The sequence below is a fragment of the Sapajus apella genome, unplaced genomic scaffold (genome assembly GCF_009761245.1).
Source record: "Sapajus apella isolate SASKATOON/1434 unplaced genomic scaffold, GSC_monkey_1.0 scaffold23, whole genome shotgun sequence".
Lineage (NCBI taxonomy): Eukaryota > Metazoa > Chordata > Mammalia > Primates > Cebidae > Sapajus > Sapajus apella.
The window spans coordinates 7,858,818-7,876,400 of NW_022436963.1; the positions used below are offsets into that span (position 1 = coordinate 7,858,818).

The 17,583-nt window shown below is 42.8% G+C and overlaps 1 protein-coding gene across 25 annotated transcripts in view; it reads right to left on the reverse strand.

Moving 5' to 3' along the window:
- ERC2 (ELKS/RAB6-interacting/CAST family member 2) overlaps nt 1-12,707 on the reverse strand; it is a 951,823-nt gene extending 939,116 nt beyond the window's left edge. For 6 of the 25 annotated variants that reach the window (XR_004272355.1, XM_032289526.1, XM_032289532.1 and 3 more), the window contains exon 1: nt 11,324-11,532. The gene's annotated coding sequence lies outside the window, so the exon portion shown is untranslated. Of the gene's footprint in view, nt 1-11,319; nt 11,540-12,494 lie in introns of those variants that run through there. The other 19 variants (XM_032289520.1, XM_032289519.1, XM_032289517.1 and 16 more) reach the window with 10 other exon arrangements.
- Nucleotides 12,708-17,583: the final 4,876 nt, after the last annotated feature.

Here is a 17,583-nt window from a genome sequence, read left to right on the forward strand (position 1 = left end):
CTGCTTCTGTGGGTAACTCAACCAAGACACCACGGTAAGTTTCTTAATTTCTCTAAATCTTACTTTCCTCATTGATAAAAATAATACTTAGATTATGAAGTTATTGTGAAGATTAAATAAGATAATTCTTCAAAGTGCATAGCACAGTGCCTGACTCATAGTAGATACTTAATATGAGCTTCTTGAACTTTTGGTCCAACAATTATCCACCTTTTTTATAGAAGATAAACTATGTCTCTCAGTTTCAGGAAGAGATTAAAATATCTAAGAGCCAATTCTTTTCCATCTTCTATTTGAATAACATCTTTCATGACTTAACACTCATCGTTTAACCACAAGAGATGTTAGAAGGAACTGGAATTTTGTATCCAACTCAATCTTTTGCCTAGAGGTGGGCTGAGCCCACAAAGAAAGTTGGATTATCTCCCCAAATAGCAAGCAGACCCCCCCAGGACAGACAGACAACCACCATTCCCTCCTGACGTAGGGAATTAGAGGGCTATGGGGTCAATTTTACACAAAATTTAATTTGTATCCCTTTCTCTCTTTGGCTACTAAAGTACCATCCTAGCATCACTAAGGTTTATGGCTAAGACTAGGATTCATTTAGTCTTTTTCTAGTTCCACAGTGTATTGTTTTAACAAGTGAAACCATGCAATCATGAAATTCCCATTGAGGTGTATCCTTTGCCAAATAGCATTTTATTTGCTTTGATTTCTCTTGTTTGCCAAAATACACAGAGATTTTATCACAATAATTGCCTATTCTGACCAGCAAACCAAAGGAATAGGTTACATACTCTGGTGGACTCATAAATAAGACTGATGAGAAATCCAATTTCTGTCTCTTGCTTTTGCAGAAAATGTCTTTCTAAATATGTATGTTTTTAAAAGCTGAACAAACAAAGCTTACCTTGACTTACATGTTAAAAAGGGAACAAATAAATGATAAAGTCCCAAATTCTGTCTTGCCCTTTAATATAATCCCTAAAGCTTTTTTCCAACATTTCATATATACATAGCCTTTAACTTCACTCACAACTATAAATAGTTGGCCACCTTAAGTTCAAAGCATCTGACTAAGGCTAACCACTAGCCATATTGGACGTGCCTAATGGTTTCAATGTTTGGCTCAGTTACCTTATGAGCTAAATACTTCTCCCTATATTATTGCCTACAGTTTTCTATTTTCCACTTATAAATTAATGACAAAATTCAAGAAATATTCAGGTGATTGCACAAACTCTGTTGTACAAATATGGTGATGCTGATGAACTAAAACTACTTGTTGGCAGGTAAGGTCATGATACAGTAGCTCAGAATGGTGGTTCATAAGCTATGGCACAGAAGTTAAGATTAATGTATGAAAGGCAATTTAATAGTGTTACTGTATAATGCACAAAAATATAAATCATACCAAAGTAAAGTCAGAGGCAGCCATTATGCACAGGGTATTGAATAGTGTTCTAGCCCATAACTCCCAGTCTTATACATTTCAAGGAATAATGAAACTATTTTCATTCATGAACTCTCTCAGACCACTTTCAGAAGCTGTACACTATGAATTACTCCAAGTATTTCCTTCGATTAATCCAACGAAGCCAGTTTCATTCTGCCCATTAATTACAAAGATTTAAAACACAATGAGTACTCTCTGTGCTCTGCTTAAAATTCACAGAAATGAACTTTGTCCTGGGCGATATTTGGTCTCTGAGTCTCAAAACCAACAAGTGGTGTGGAGCCTCACTGCAGATCTTTTATTAGAAGATATTTTTCCTCACCTGGAAAATGGTCTTTCAATGTAATTAAGGGTACATAAATTGTGTTTGGTCAGTGAATCAGAATGGACACTGCTAGGATTCCTAGCGCCATAATAATCAATCTTTCTATTGTTCTCCAAGTCATCTTGCTACACTCTCATCCCAGTATCAAGCCCCACATTCCCACAAGCATCAAAAGTAGATAATTATTGCCATGACAGTGAAATAAAAGTAGAATAAAGAGAATTCAGAGTCTTTGGTCATATCCATCCCCTACTTGAAATTTCTTGAAAGTTTAAGCTTGAATCCCATGTCCTCAACGGCTCACAGGGTCTCATGTCCTGTCATACTCTGTGGCTCCTCTCACTATCCCTCATCCTGAACTAAGCTAAACTCCAGCTCTTCAGTTCTACTACCTATGTTTCCTCCATGAACCCTGACTCTCCCATTCTCTCGCTTACTTTGGGACCTAGTGTATGCTATTCCCCCTGTTATTTGTACCTTCAAATCCTCCCTCCTCTGACTAATTTCATTTACCCTCAGTGACACTTCAGGTGCTACTTTCTTAAAGAAGCCTTCCTTCATTCTTCATCCATGACTCTCCTGAGTATTCAGTGGCAGCCTGGATGTTCCCCCAAAAAGCACCCATTATTGCCTGCTTACTTGTCTGGTGCTCCACTAGATACTACAATCCCTGAGCTCCCCTACAAAATCATCTGCTCTGTGACAGTCCCCCCCACACACACACTCCATTCCCAGAAGAAGACTGGCACAAAGCAAGCATACACTCATATAATGAATACATAATAGAATGGCTGAATTCCTTGTTGCTAAAGTCCATTGTGAAAGAATCCCAGCCATTCCTGTTTTCCGGGTTAAAATAACTAATAAAATGATAGTTGAACCTCTTAGTTGAACCTCTGCATGAATAAACTGTTGTAAAAAAAAATATATATATATATATATAATGGATCTACAAGACTACCTTTGAAGCAAATTGGACTACATGATGGGGAAATCGAGATCCCAAATAAGGAGAAAGCTAGTGGCAAAGCCAGAAAGGGAACTTAGGTCTTGTGACCCCAGGTCAGTGCCATGTCTCTGTATCCAAAAGAATCTGCTCTGAAGTTATTCTAAGCAACTATTCATGTTGTGAATTCAAGGTAGCCTATGAATGCATTCAAAGCCCATGTCTAAAAAGAGAGTTATTTATCAGCTTTAACAAAAAAAGGTGAAGAATTCCCCTTGAGTGCCCCACAAACTGCTCCACATTCACAAGCCTGCTGAATAGCAGCCACTAAGACTCGGGCGCTTTTGTATCCACTCAGCATCAAACAGGACCTATTTTCAACGATCCCATAAGAATGCCATGCTGTGTCCTACTCACTACCCAACCTCCTGCTTCCTGTCAGGGAGAGGCGTCAGGAACAAAATGAATAAAGGGTCAAAATGGGAAACAAAGAAGGGGGAGGAGGTAACGTTACAGCCTTAGAAGGGAAGGAAAAACACACATCACCAGAAGGAAAGAAAAGACATCAAAAATCCTCTCCTGAGACATGAAAGTAAAAAGAGCCAACAACCCTGTTCCTCTCCAAACCTGCCCCTTGAAACACGGCTGCCCCTCGAGGTGATGAGAGCTGGAGCCAGCTGGCAAAACGGAGCATGGCTAATCTGCCTCAAGCCAGGCACAAGAAAGCCATCTTGGTAGGAATTTGATGCTCACCAGCATCACTGAGGAAAAGACAGCAATCACGGGACCACCCTAACCTCACATCTTACAGAGCTGCTCAACTCTTATTGTCAGAACAGTTCCCAGACCCCAAACCCACCTTCAATCACCTCAGGCCCACCAAGGATGAACTCCCAGCCTGACCACACCCATCTTATTATAGAGAAATTTGCCACATAAGAACTGGTAACGACAGTGCACAACTAGGTTCAATTTCTTATACGAAACCCTGCTCTTCCTTACTGTAATTAGTCATACCATTTAGCAGAACTCTTTCACGGTTTGCATAAGGATCTGAGCGTATTCTTAAAGAACAGTCACATTGCTCAATTCCCATTCAAGCTCTTGTCTTCTGACCCACTAAAAAGTTGCTTTGAATTAATAGTTTGCTCCTAATGCATTTAGGGTAAATGCACTTTGCTTCCTGCCACTCATTCATGCCCTGAAATCACAGAACGACAACTACCTTTAGGGGTGGAAAATATTAAGACAGGAAAAGAGAGCTAATGCTATCAGACCACACACACACACATACACACACACACACACACACACACACACAGTATAATTAAGTGAGCAAAATGTAGAGTCTGGAAAATAAACCGTAGCAAAGTGAAGTTGCTGGTATAAGATGTCTACGAATATTGCTGCTAGCCTTTGGTTTTCAAGTGTATCTCGGAGATGCCCTTCCAACTCTTCATCTAGTGGGGGCTATAATCTCACCATTGACTTCCAGGAAAAAAATAATCACTTAGTTCCTTCCTGAAAGTACTGCCTGCCTTTCTCTGCTTCTCTTCTTCCATGCACACACACTCTCTCTCTTTTTAATTTTGTTGAGTGCTGATTAGGTGCCAGCAACTAGAGATTTCCTGGGATGTGACCAAGACGAACTCTGCTTGGCAGAGTCAACGTGAGTTCAAGAACAGAGGAAGTGCAACTTCCAAGCAACAAATCTGGAAGATGTAAGTGGAGAAGGAATGCCCAAGAGGTTAAGAGCAGAACTTGAGGCACGCCCTGGGAATTGGCCAGCCAAGTGCTGAAGAAATTAGGCTGGAGCAGCAGATGAACTGGCCCGAGAGGGATAACCAGTTATATTAACAATTAGGTCGGTGAGGTAGTGGCCTTGGACTTCCCCAGCTGAAAGAATGAGCAAAAAAATCACAAAGAAGGTTCGGTCCTGGCTGTGAAAGTGAGACAGCCTAGAGCTCCTGGTGCTTTTGGCATTAGCACTGGTAAGTCTTGGTGGTTGCTTCTGTTGCCATTGTGGGGCTGCTCACTGTTTCTACTTTGTCTAGTGATAATTTAGCAGCCTTGAGAGTAAGGCAGAGGTACATTCAAATTATGGCTCTGCCACAGCATTCACTCACTCCGAGCAAGTTTTCCTGTCCCTTCAATCATTTAAGAAATACTTATAGAACATCTACTGTGTGTCAAACACGCTTCTAGGTATTAGGGATACGGCAAAAGACAAAGCTCCTGCGTTCATGGAGCTTATCAAATTCTTTGAGCCTCAGTTTCATCACCTATGAAATGGGATAATATGTCTACTTTTATAAGTAATATGAAATGAGCAACATAAAGCGCCTAGCACATAGTAAATGCTCAATAAATGGTGCTCTTCATAGAACAGAGCAAATCTATCCATGACTTCCAACTGGAGTATTAGCTTCAAGTAGTAAGTAACTGTCTATGGTTCATCTCTGTACCTCCAGTACCTGTCACAAAGTAGATACTCAATTAATACTTCATTAATCAACCACTACTTAATTAATAACAGCCATTGTTAAGGTAACTGATAGTTATTATTCCTCTCCAAGCCACAGAGATTCTATTACTTAAAAAAGCAGCATAGCATAAAGGCTTTTTTTTTTTTTTAAAGAAAGGCAGGGTACACTCTATGTCTTCTATTTTTTTTAACATGAAAACAAGTGTTACTGAGCATAAATATTTCAATTCAGATAGTCTATTAGTACAGAGACCTAAATGGACAGTGGATGTAGATGCCAGCTCACTGCTTTCCTAACTACAAAGTAAGGACAAGCTGGCCAGGCTTCAGGTTAATCCAGAAGACACCCAAAAAGTAAGTTACGTAAAGTTTAGCAGATGTGCTGAAAGATGATGTGTCAGTAAAGATAAGCAGAAAAGTACTGCAGAAACCAAAAATCACAAAATCTTCCTGGCTTAAAACAACCAAGGTTTACATCTTGGTCTATATGTCCAACTCCAGTTGACTAGAAGCTGTGTTCATTTAGTGACTGAAAGGCTCAGGCAGATAGAGGGCTCCATCTCAACACATGCTTCCATAATCATTGCAGAAGAGAGCACTGGGTGATCTCACACTGGGAATCGAATGTTCTAGCATGGAAGTGATTCAAGCCACCTCCAACATGTGCCCGGAAGGAAAGAAAGAGTGGCTATGGGGAACATTCACAGTTGACCACAGATGATATTAAGACACAAGCTGTGAAATAACAAAGGGATTTGTTGAAGATGATGCACAAATAAAACATCTGTACAGCTATAAGGTTCACATAATCCTGGACCAGAGAGGGTGTGTAGGTATCATTTTAGAGCAGTGGCCTCAACATAAAGACACTCAAATCGCATAAATCTGGACCCTAAATTTCCAGAACAGCTCTGCTTTCTATAAAAATACTGATGGTCCAGATAAATTTTTATTTAGGAAACAAAAAGTTTTAACAGCTGAAAAACATTTGAAAACCATGAATGTAAACCAAATCCTTTATTTTACAGATTTATAAAGAGAAGAAAAAAATGAGACACAGACAGTTAAAGTAACCCCACTCTACCCCTCAAGGAAGATCTAGAATGTTTAGCAGAAATAAGTCCATGGACAGAATCTAATGTACCACTGCACACCTTCTGACCTTATCTTTCATGTCTCCTACCTTTCACCAGCACAGTGGAGCCAGACCCAGACCAAAGTCATGTAATACAAAGTCGTCAAGGGCTCAATAAATGGTATCGACAAGAGTAGAAGATCCCACCCCCCAGCATTAAATAGTGATTCATATCCCATTAGCAATTCTCTATATTACTCATTCCCTACTTGCAGGCAAATGTGAAGCCATCAGTAGAAGTGAATACTAGCCTTCAGGAGACTTTCATTTTGTTCTTACATGATTATAGGTTAACAGCCAACTATGATTTGGGTTCACTCAATTCCATTATCTTCTCATGTCCTCAGCTCTGCTTCGTGCCCAGTTTTCCCTCTACCTTCACTCACACTAAAGCATGTGTTAGGCACTCAGCCCTCAATGCTCTCCCAACCTCTGGTCTCTGTCTTTTGCAGTGGCTTTATAGTCACTAGCCCATGAAATCAAACTCAAATATTTCAACCAGGAATCCAGGTGCCCCCTCAGTCTTACTCCAGCCTAATTTGCCAAATTATCTCCACCACGGTACTTTTCCTGCTCAGCCAGAGGCAAGATGATGAGCCTGAAGTCAAAATGACATTGTTTTGAACCCCCAGTGCTTCCACTTACTGGTTAGGCAAGTCCTTAACCCCGCTAATGTTCTCACCTGCAAGTGCTTAACCCCTCTAATGTTCTCACCTGCAAAATAGGTATGACAGCATCTACTTTGATAGTGCTCTTGAGAAGGTGTGTATTAGTGAGGAATATGTGTGGCTGCAAGTAATAAGTAGTGGCTTACAAGTAAAGAGCTTTTTTGTTTTATGCAATAAGAAGACCACTGGAAAGCAGTCTAGGCTGGTACAATGAATTAACAATGTCACCAAGACCAAAATTCTTCCAGACTCCAGCTTTGCCATTTGTAAAACATGATTTTGGCTGAGCATAATGGCCCACACCCGTAATCCCAGCACTTTGAGAGGACAAGGCAGGCAGATCACTTGATCCCAGAAGTTCAAGACCAGACTGAGCAACATGGGGAAACCTTATCTTTACAAAAGTATACAAAAATTAGTCAGGCATGGTAGTGCCCACCTGTAGTCCCAGCTACTCAGAAGGCTGAGGTGGCAGGATCACTTGAATTGGGGAAGTCAAGTCTGCAATGAACTGAGATCATCCCACTGCACTCCAGCCTGGGTGATAGAGTGAGGCCCTGTTTCAAAAGCAAACAAAACAAAAACCATGGCTTTATCTTCATTGCTGTAGTTGGCTGCTGCCCTTCTAGGCATTGCACGGATGATCCCAGCAGCAAGAAGCAGAAAGGGCTGAAAAGCTCTTGGAGTATACCAGCCAGGTGTGCCCCACTCACTACATTTTCAGGAAAGCCTCCACCCAACAACTTCCACCTGTCATTATCAGACCCAACTCTCATGGCTACTCCAAGTGCAAGGGAGTCTTGGGAAGGTGAGGTGGGCTTATTTCCATCTCAAACAAAATTGGGGTTCTTTTAGTTAGAAAGGAGAAAATGAATGTTGGGTAGGCAACCAGCAATGCCTACCCAATATTAAATTAGATATTTTATGGAAAGTGCTAGGCACAGTGCCTAGCACATAGTTAACTGCCCAACAGAAGTTAAGCTGTAAATACTACTGTTATAATTATTAATGTTGCTGTTATCCACCTTTCTTACTCTCTGGCCAAGTGGAATAACTCATTATATCCATGTGTCCCCCAATATTTTTATGGCATCCACTGCTCTGTCTGCATCTCCAACTCTCTCCCTGCTTGAAGGTCCAGGAAAATGTCATTGCATCCAAGAAGTCCTTCCTTACCTCTATTCCTAATAAGTTTTATAATGGCAGAACCCACATTAGATAAAAACTGTGTTCAACACTGCACTGAACATTGTCTCTTGGAACACAGTAAGTCCTAATAAATAGTGCCTTAATAATTTAAGTAATTCATGTGTATACACCAACCTGCTTTACAGCCAGCCCTCTAAAATCAAACATGGTATATGTTTGATCCTGAAATGCAGAAGTTAAGGACCAGGTTTATATGTCACACAGCTAGTGCTGGCAGTGAGGGGATGAAAATTACATTCCCCAAGAAAAATAAAAAATTAGAAAATCTTCTAATCATAACTTTTACATGCTGTGGGAATCTAAATGACAGTTCATCAAATATTCGCTCCCCTACTGTGAACAGAATCTACTTTTACACACAAGTGTTGGGCTTTCCCATGTGACTTGCTTTGTCCAAAATAGGTTGTCACTTGAAGTGACATTTGCTTGTGCCATTTGCCTCTTGGCTCCAGTGATCTGCCAGGAGAAGGGCGTGTGCCAAGTAGCTGCCATCCCTGCAGCCTGGGCCCCAGGACACATGTGGAGCAGACTGGAACCCACCCCACAGCCTCAGCAGAGCCACCCCAAGGAGACCAGCCTAAACCAGCCAAATCACGGTCAACCCGAAGACCCATGAGTGTGAAAATAAATACCTGTTGCTGTAAGTCAGGGAGTTTTGTTACACTGCCAAAGCTCACTAATATATCTTAACATTTGATATATGTTAGCATGTCTTATATGTTCATTCATTTTGTTCCCTTCCTTCACAAAAGAAACAACAGGCTGAAAAATCTCCATGTTTTGTACATCCAGTGATTCCTACCTTTGGATCAACTGTTTTAAATTTATGAGACCTATATTATCATGAATATTGGTGATTTTTTGTGTTTTCCATTCATCCTATCTTTCTAAACTAAGAAAATTACAATAAAATATAAACAGCACAAACACTGCTGAAACTGAAACTGTTGGCTAGCAAGCAGGTGTCCCATGGACTAGCCAAAATGTTAACTGGTTAGCAGATTTTAAAAACAAAACAAAAAAAAAGGCTAGAGGATGTCCTAGTAAAACAAACAAATGCAGATTGTACAAAAGTCAACCTAACCAAAGTCAAAAACTCTGTAGGTAAATTTGTGGACTCCAACACCATTCACTCTATTTATCAGGATACCTGTTTTGGCAAACCTTCACCACTGAGTTTCACCAATGGAAAGAGACTGATAAGGCTTATATCTTGTAGGTTTTCCAACATAATAAAGCAAGAGGGGCTGGGCACCGTGGCTCACACCTATAATGCCAGCATTTTGGGAAGCTAAGGCAGGCAGATCACCCGAGGTCAGGAGTTCGAGACCAGCTTGGCCAACATGGTGAAACCTCATCTCTACTAAAACTACAGAGATTAGCCAGGCATGGTGGCAGGTGCCTGTAATCCCAGCTACTTGGGAGGCTAAGGCAGGAGAATCACTTGTACCCAGGGGTGGTTGCAGTGAGCCAAGATTGTACCACTGCACTACAGCCTGAGTAACAGAGCAAGACACCATTTCAAAAATAAAATAAGAGGACCATGATATTACAAAAGAATAAATGTCATATCTAATCACTAATAGAAACGGTCTCTGTAAATAACAAAGAAAATAAAACTCTAATCCCTTGGTGAGGAGACAAATTGAATGAGGTTAAGAGCATTTATTCAACCAAGATCTATTTAGAGCTCCAGTTGGAAATTTAAGGTGTCAAGAAAAATGGAAGAGTGTGAATTTTGTTTTGTTTTACCTTCTTTTAAGTCATCAAATTTGGAACTAAGTTTCTATTGAGCCAAAATTGATCTACTGGAAACATATAGTAAACAAAGTTACTAAATTTGCCTATTGGCCCATGCCACAGCCTTCAAATGGAAAGGCAAAACAGGTTAACAAAAGGACTGTCAGAATCACAGTGGGCTCTCAAAAGGGTTAGCTCTATGTATGTCGGGAGAACCCACACCTTCAGACTGGACACGTGCAGACTACACAACCAAAATTTGAAGTCAAGGCCATGGCCAAGGTCATGGGCTCTGGGTAAGACAAACCTGAGCTCAGGTTCTTGCTTTCATACTAAACTGTAGCAAGATATTTATAACAATAGTACCTACCTCACAGGGGCTCTACAAGGTTTAAAAAAGATAATGCATATAAAGTACCCAGCAAAGTGCTTGCATATGCAATAATAATGATGGTGATAATAGTAATAATACTGCCTTAAAAACCTGGCTTCTACATGAAAACCATCCTAATCAGTATATTCTGGCTCACAGTCTATTTATGAAATGCTTAATTCACAGCATTATGTTCACATCCAGGTACAGCTTCTATAAAGTGACCATTCTTTGGATCAGTCAGTAATTTTGCTAATGAATTCAGGGAGAAGGGTGCTGAAAAATCAGCCATTCACTAGCAGTGAGTTGAGAAGGATCTGGTCCTTCACCCATGATTTATCCACCCATGAAAGTCTTGCTGGTAAAAACCATGACACCATCACCTTCCGTTCCCCTCCCTGCTAAAACTGCAGAAGTATCTTATTAAAGCACAGAAGCAAACAGACAAGATGGCTTACACGAGAAAAAGGCAAACTCTACTACTCCTTGGAAAGAAAACGGCTTGACCCCACCACCACCACCAAACTGACACTCTGCAAAAGAGAACAAGGCAGCCCTCACTTCCAGAAGTTGAGTTAACTGTCAGAACTAAACGAATCCCTTCTATTCATGTGACTTCCCATAAAGAACGTTTGCCGGCTTCAAAAATATTTTATAAATCCATCCAGTAGAGCCAAGACCCAAGTACTGTATACTGAGGAACAATGTGACTTCACAAGGACAAGAGTGACCATAGGAGACAAAGTGCCACACCCTTTTCCCGGATAGCTCAACGGTACATGGTATCTGTTATAAAGACTGCAATTCTGGAGAAATAGGTGGGCCATTCTAACACCCCTTCCCCCCATTCATTCTTTACACAGATTCATTTCATTTTCGTTTTAAGCCAATGGCCTCGGCATCCACAACTACTACAACTAATAATCAGGGGGTGGAGGGTAGGGGATGGGGAGGACAAGGAAACACAGGTCAAATATACTTGCTTCTAAAAGCCCATTTTCAAAGAGTTTTCTTCGCGTTCGTCTGCCTCTCACAGCTGGATCCCCATACCTGGTGGAAATCAATGGTTAAGTAAAACCACTGATTTAAAGAGCCAACCAGGAAACTAACCATGACAAGTGGGAGCTGCCCTCCTCTCCCGAGCATTGATTGGCTCTTTGGGTTCCACCGGTCCCCATTCTACCCACTTAAGTGGCAGGTGTGGCTGTCAATCACAGAGGGAACTGACAATTCACTGCTCCTGGAGTAAATTGCCTTTCATCCAGCAAAGGCAGGTAGCAGCCTAAAATCGATTCACTCCTAAAAGAGCGGACCCTCCCTCTCTGGCAAGGAGAACAGAGACCCTTAACTACAAAATAAATAAGGCAGGGCCGAAAGGAGAGTTTACGAGAGCTGTTTTATTACCCCGAACCAAAGCAGCCCTTAATCTTCACTGTCCTAAGATGATCTTTCAAAGGCTCGTACGCTAATTTTTTAAATTAGGTACACCTTCGTAAGTATCTCTTTTTTGTATAAGTAGGAGATGGGAAGGAGGAGGGAAGAAATGATGCCGTTCAGTTCAATTTCACATCGTATTCCTTTTCATACACCATCTCCTAGCCCTCCCCGATAAATCGGCTTCATTTTCCCTGACAAGGGTTTTTTTAAAAAAACATGTTCCCCTCGGAGCCCACCCAGGCAGCCAGCCACCCCACCCCCTGGGCTGGGGCTCCACCTTTCTCCACTTTGTTCTGCTTGGGGTTGCTCAAGACCCCCGCCCCCGCGAACACCCCACCCCTCGAAGCAAGAGGGGACGCCAGGCAAAAGAGCGGGGTCTGAGGGAAGAAAGGCGATGGCAGTGAGGGTGGCTGCCGGAGAGGGACTGCGGGAGGTGGCCCGGGCCGCCGGGACGAGCGAGCGGCGCCCGCGCGCCAGAGGAAACCGTGCACTTGTTCCAATCCGGGGGTTTATACATCAAGGCAAATCCTCCTTTAGGCCGCCCCATCCCTCCCCGCGCCCGAGAAAGCCCCGGAGGAGGCGGATGGTTCACCCCTAGGCTCCCCACGATAACGCATTGCAGCTCCCCACGAGCGAGCGGGACCGGCACGAGGGCTGCCCGGGCACGGGCGCCCGGAGGGAGCCGGGCACCAGGCGGCCCCGGCGTCGGCGTCTCACCTTTCCGATGTTCGCCCGGGGGCCGTCCCACATGGATTTTTACAACCTCACGTCGCCTTGGCCCCGGGCGGCCAGGAGGAGCAGGAGCCGGTGCCGGAGCCGGAGACCGAGCGAGCAGGAGCGGGAGGAGGAGAAAGAGGAGAACCGGGGCGGGGAACGGGGAGGGAAGGAGGGAAGGAGGAGGACACCGCTCGGAGGGCCGGGGCCGGGCGCGGGGCCGGGCGGGGCCGGCGGCCGAGGGGGCGGCACCCGCCGCAGTCCCGAGACGCGCGCTCGCGCGGCGCCGCCAGCAGCTGCGCTCGGCGGGGCTCCCACCCGGCCGGCCCGCGCGCTCGCCCGCTCGCGGAGGCCCTGACTCACATTCCCAGCATTCCCGAGGAGCCGCTGGGGGGGCCGGGGCTGGGGCCCGGGCGCCTCCGCGGGGGGCAGCAGAGAGCGCCTGACCTGGGCGGGGGTCTTCGCAGCGCCTCCTCCCTGCAGGCCGCGGCGCGAAGCACCTGGCCCCCATCTTCTGTCCCCGACGCCCCTTCCCGCGTACCCCCTTCCAAAAGCTGCCAGGCACTCCCAGAACTTGTCAGGTGGCTTTGGTGACAGGGGCAAGGATGGCACTTATCTTTTAAGTTAAGCATAAGAGTGGGGGGTCGTGGTTACCATACCCCGGCACCGCCCATCAGCTTTCCTGTTCCTTAGGAGGTTGAAAGGATTTCATAAGATCTTTACTTTATCGTTCTCCCAAAGAAAGGACAGAATGAAAGATAAAGACGGGAACAAGAGAAATATCATATCCATCATATTCACTGGGTGCCTCTTCTGTGCCCTGAAATGTGCTTGCATTGTCCCAATTTGAGGTAGAAAGATGATGTCGGAGTTGATACACGCACACACCTCAAGGTAATGAGCAAGACGATTTAGACAAGTTTTTCATTGGAAAAAGCTTCAACTCAACAAGTCTGGAGCCCCAGCTGCTGCCATTTTATATTAGGGAGGGTAGTGGGACGGCCATGAGCGTCTTTAAACTTAGCCTCTTTCACTGAGTAGTCAATTTGCAGGGATGGAACAGTCATTTCCTTCCTGTCCTGATGAGTCTGCTTCCAGCAATTTCAGTAGCCAGATCTAAATTTCTCCTGCTGGGAAGTTCAGACAAATAAAGCAAATCCAGCCATGAGATGTTTGGGTGCACAGAGGCATAGAATTAGTACAGTGATTACCGGATGGCTCCTTTCCTCCCCTGGTGGGAATTTGATTTTAATTTATTTTTATTTTTATTTTTTGTGACAGAGTCTCAGTCACCCAGGCTGGAGTGCAGTGGTGCGATCTTGGCTCACTGCAACCTCCGCTCACTGCAACCTCCGTCTGCTAAAAGCAAGTGATTCTCCTACTTCAGCCTCCTGAGTAGCTGGGATTACAGGAGTCCATCACCACATCCTGCTAATTTTTTATTTTTAGTACAGATGGCTTTTCACCATGTCGGCCAGACTGGTCTTGAACTCCTGACCTCAAATGATCCACTGGCCTCAAGCTTCCCAAAGTGCTGGCATTAAGTCATGAGCCACCACGCCCGGCCAGAATTCAAATATTAAATGATTCCTGCTCAGGGAATCGGACTCAGAGACAAGGATGCCTTCCTGTTCCAGTCTAAATGCCTGTTCCTTAACTCTGTACACTTCTGCTATCTAAGGTTTTTCATAGGCTCTCCTTGCCTTCATCCTCTTCTTTCTCTCTCTCACCAAGAAATTAGCACTCATTCTCCTGACCTAGATGCTCCAGGGGCAAAACAAGCTATACCTATTGTGTTTAGTTCCCCACATACAAGGCATGTTGTATATGAGAGCCTTGTTGAGAGTCTTTTGAGAACTCCTAAAATCTTATATCTTTTGAAATGTGGCCAACATTTTTTAGTACCCCCTCATGCAGGCACTTACATTTTCTCAACTACTCTCACAAAAACTCTTTAAGATGTTTGCCATCTTTCAGAAAAGTTGGGTAACATACCCAGGGTGATCCCATTAAGAATTCATTTAAATCAATGCCTGAGATTAACTCTGGTTAGCCACCCATTCTCTATTCCTTGGATCTATGGGTTTTAAAAGGAACCCTTGACATTCAGGGGGACAATTTATTACATACATGCTTATGTACACTTTTCCCACAAAAAGAAGATTCATGGTTCTCAACAGATTTCTTTCATATTGGGTCCTTGACCCAGAAAAAGTTAAGAATAATTACTTTAAATAGAAAGTGACTCTATGTAGTAAAACAAAGAGTGGAGTTATAGGAATCTTAAGCAAATCATCTTTATTCTCTCTGGGACTTAGTCTTCTGAAAATAAAAGGCTGAACTAAAGAATCTTAAGATCCCTTCCAACTCTAACATTTTCTAACTTTATGTTAAAATACGCATATATGTATGTATTTGTATACAAAATACATACATACACACACACGCATGCACACAATATGCTAACAAATAGCCATTGTGAGATCTAACCCTTCAGGACAGAAAATTCTAAAAACATATTGTATTTTCTAAAACATGTTTCGTTGCTCTAGGGTTTTTTGTTTTCGTGGTGGTTTGGTTTGCTTTGCTTTGTGTTGTTTTGACAGTTATTCACGTCTTTCTTCATCATGACAAGCTCCTCTCAAGCAAGTAAGAGAGATCACACTTTCACGGCAGGTATTTTTTTCTCACATATTCATTCATTCGTTCAAAGAATACTTATTGAGCATCTACTTTCTCCTAGGTCCTGTGGGTTCAGAGCCTCTGCCTCAAGGACTATACTAAAAGTTTAGTGAGGGAGACAGAAAAGAAGCAGGCAATAACAATACTGCCTGTGAAAGGACAAAGTTCCGGGAACAGCAGGAGTATGCAGGAAGGATAACCAACTGTTCCCCTGGGGTTCAGAAAAAGGTTTCCTGAGGAAATGTCAAATTTGCTGCCACATCCAACTTTGTTGCCCTACCCTGTGCTCAGCATGGAGTGCCAGCTGTGGTAGATGGGAGCTGTGGTGGACACCTTCCCCTGGCTGAGCCATGACAGGCTCTCCCTCCAGTATTTGAAACTGAGCTTGAAGAATGAGTCAGTCAGCTGGCATTGAATGGTGAGATTATAGACTGCGGTGGCCCAAATTAGAACTATGGCACCAAAACCCATGATGCCAAAGTCATCAGGAAGTAAGTTCTAAGAACTTTGCCAAGAAAGCTGGTCTGTAAAGAGGAGAACAGCCAGCCATGTAGACAGAAATGAGATTTCTGAAGACCTAAAGGAGTTATTTGACATCCCCAATGGGCGTATCTAACCAGTATGTCAAACTTGATTTTTATGCACCAAGTCTCCTCTCTCCCGAGGTTACCCATCAGGATGACATCACCAATCATCCTTTTGCTCAGGTCCAAACCTAGGAGCATCGTTAATTCCTCCTTTTGCTTATACCACACATCTACACCATCAGCCGGTTCTATCAGCTTTACTTGGGCCTGAGCCAAGCCATATCAGAGCCTGAAGCAAAAGAAAAACTGTGTACCCCTAAAGATTTTTGGAACCAAATAGAAAAAGTTAAGCTCTACAGTGAAAAAGTATGACTATACATAAGGCACCATAATGCCCAATCAGTTCTCCTGTGATTGTCAACCCTCATAAGACTGCCACTGTGGGAATATGATAACCGAGTAGCCTTGGAACTTAGCAAAGGTTGGAAAAACTGTTCTTGTTACACAATGATGCAGGGTCATAAAACAAACAACAACCTGTCTTGGTTTTGTTTTTGTTTCTTTGGAATTTTTGCATTCATTTTGAATCCAGTAATAGCAACAAAGAACCAATACTTGTGTAGTCTGTACTATGTGCCACACTCTGTTCTAAGCTATTTGTGTGCATTAGCTGACTTATTCCTCACAGTCGACCTAAACTATACCATTGTTATGCCTATTTTACCAACAGAGGCACGAGGCACCTGTAAGTAAGGTAATTTTCCATGGTCACACAGAGAAATCATTGCAGGACTGAAATTCTAACCCAAGAAGTCTGAATAACTCCAGAACAAACAAGGTAAAATCAAGTGGACTTGGTGAGCAATTGGCTATGGAACAAGACAGAGGAGTCAAGAATGCTCTCAGGAGCCTGGTTTGGGCAGCTGAGTGGAGGGTGTGCCATTCACTAAGACTGGAAATAAAGGTTGGGGAGGAGTACAGGTTTATGGAAATTTTATAGATCATATGGGAAACCCATTTATGAACAGTTTATGGGTTCAATTTGAGGATTTTCATATTTGAGATGCCAAGGACCTCATGGTAGAGATGTCCAGTTTCAATGTGCTTTGCAGTCAGACAACAGATACTTCATGAAGACAGTATATGGGAGTCACCAAGTTTGGTGATTAGAGTCCTGGGCACAGCTGAGTAACCCAGAACATTTATTAGCATGTCCACAGGAAGAAAATCTAGTTAAATAAGAAACAAAATCCCTAAACAACTGATAGTTATCTGTTCTTCTTAGGCATAATGTCATTTGTACCAGTCTTAACAAGGTAGATTTTAACTCAAGAGAAACATGGTTGGGCTGCCACTTTAAAACAAAACACCTAATTAGCCCCCCACCACAACAGTTGGACTAAAAAAAAAAAATCACCTGATCCTTTAGGAGCCAACAATTGGTTCCATTAAACCATTCAAACTATATTTGCTGGGAATGTTTTAAGACCTTTATAGGCTTAAGCATATAGCAAACATATCAAAATCCAACACCATCAGAAATATACATTTTTTGGCTACACATGGTAGCTCACATCTGTAATCCAGCACTTTGGGAGGCCAAGACAGGAAGATTGCTTGAGCCCAGGAGGTCAAGGCTGCAGGGGGCCATGATCTCATCACTGCACCCCACCGCAGGTGACAGGATAAGACTCTGTAAAAAAAAAATTAATAATAATACACACACACACACACACACACACACATTTGTTTTTCTGTGAAACTGTTTGAAAGTTTTTAAAATTATTTGACCAAGAATGATTCATTTTATTTACTTGTGGCTATGGTTGTCCAAAATCATTAAGCATATTCAAAAATTATTATAAGATGAGAAGAAAATCTTA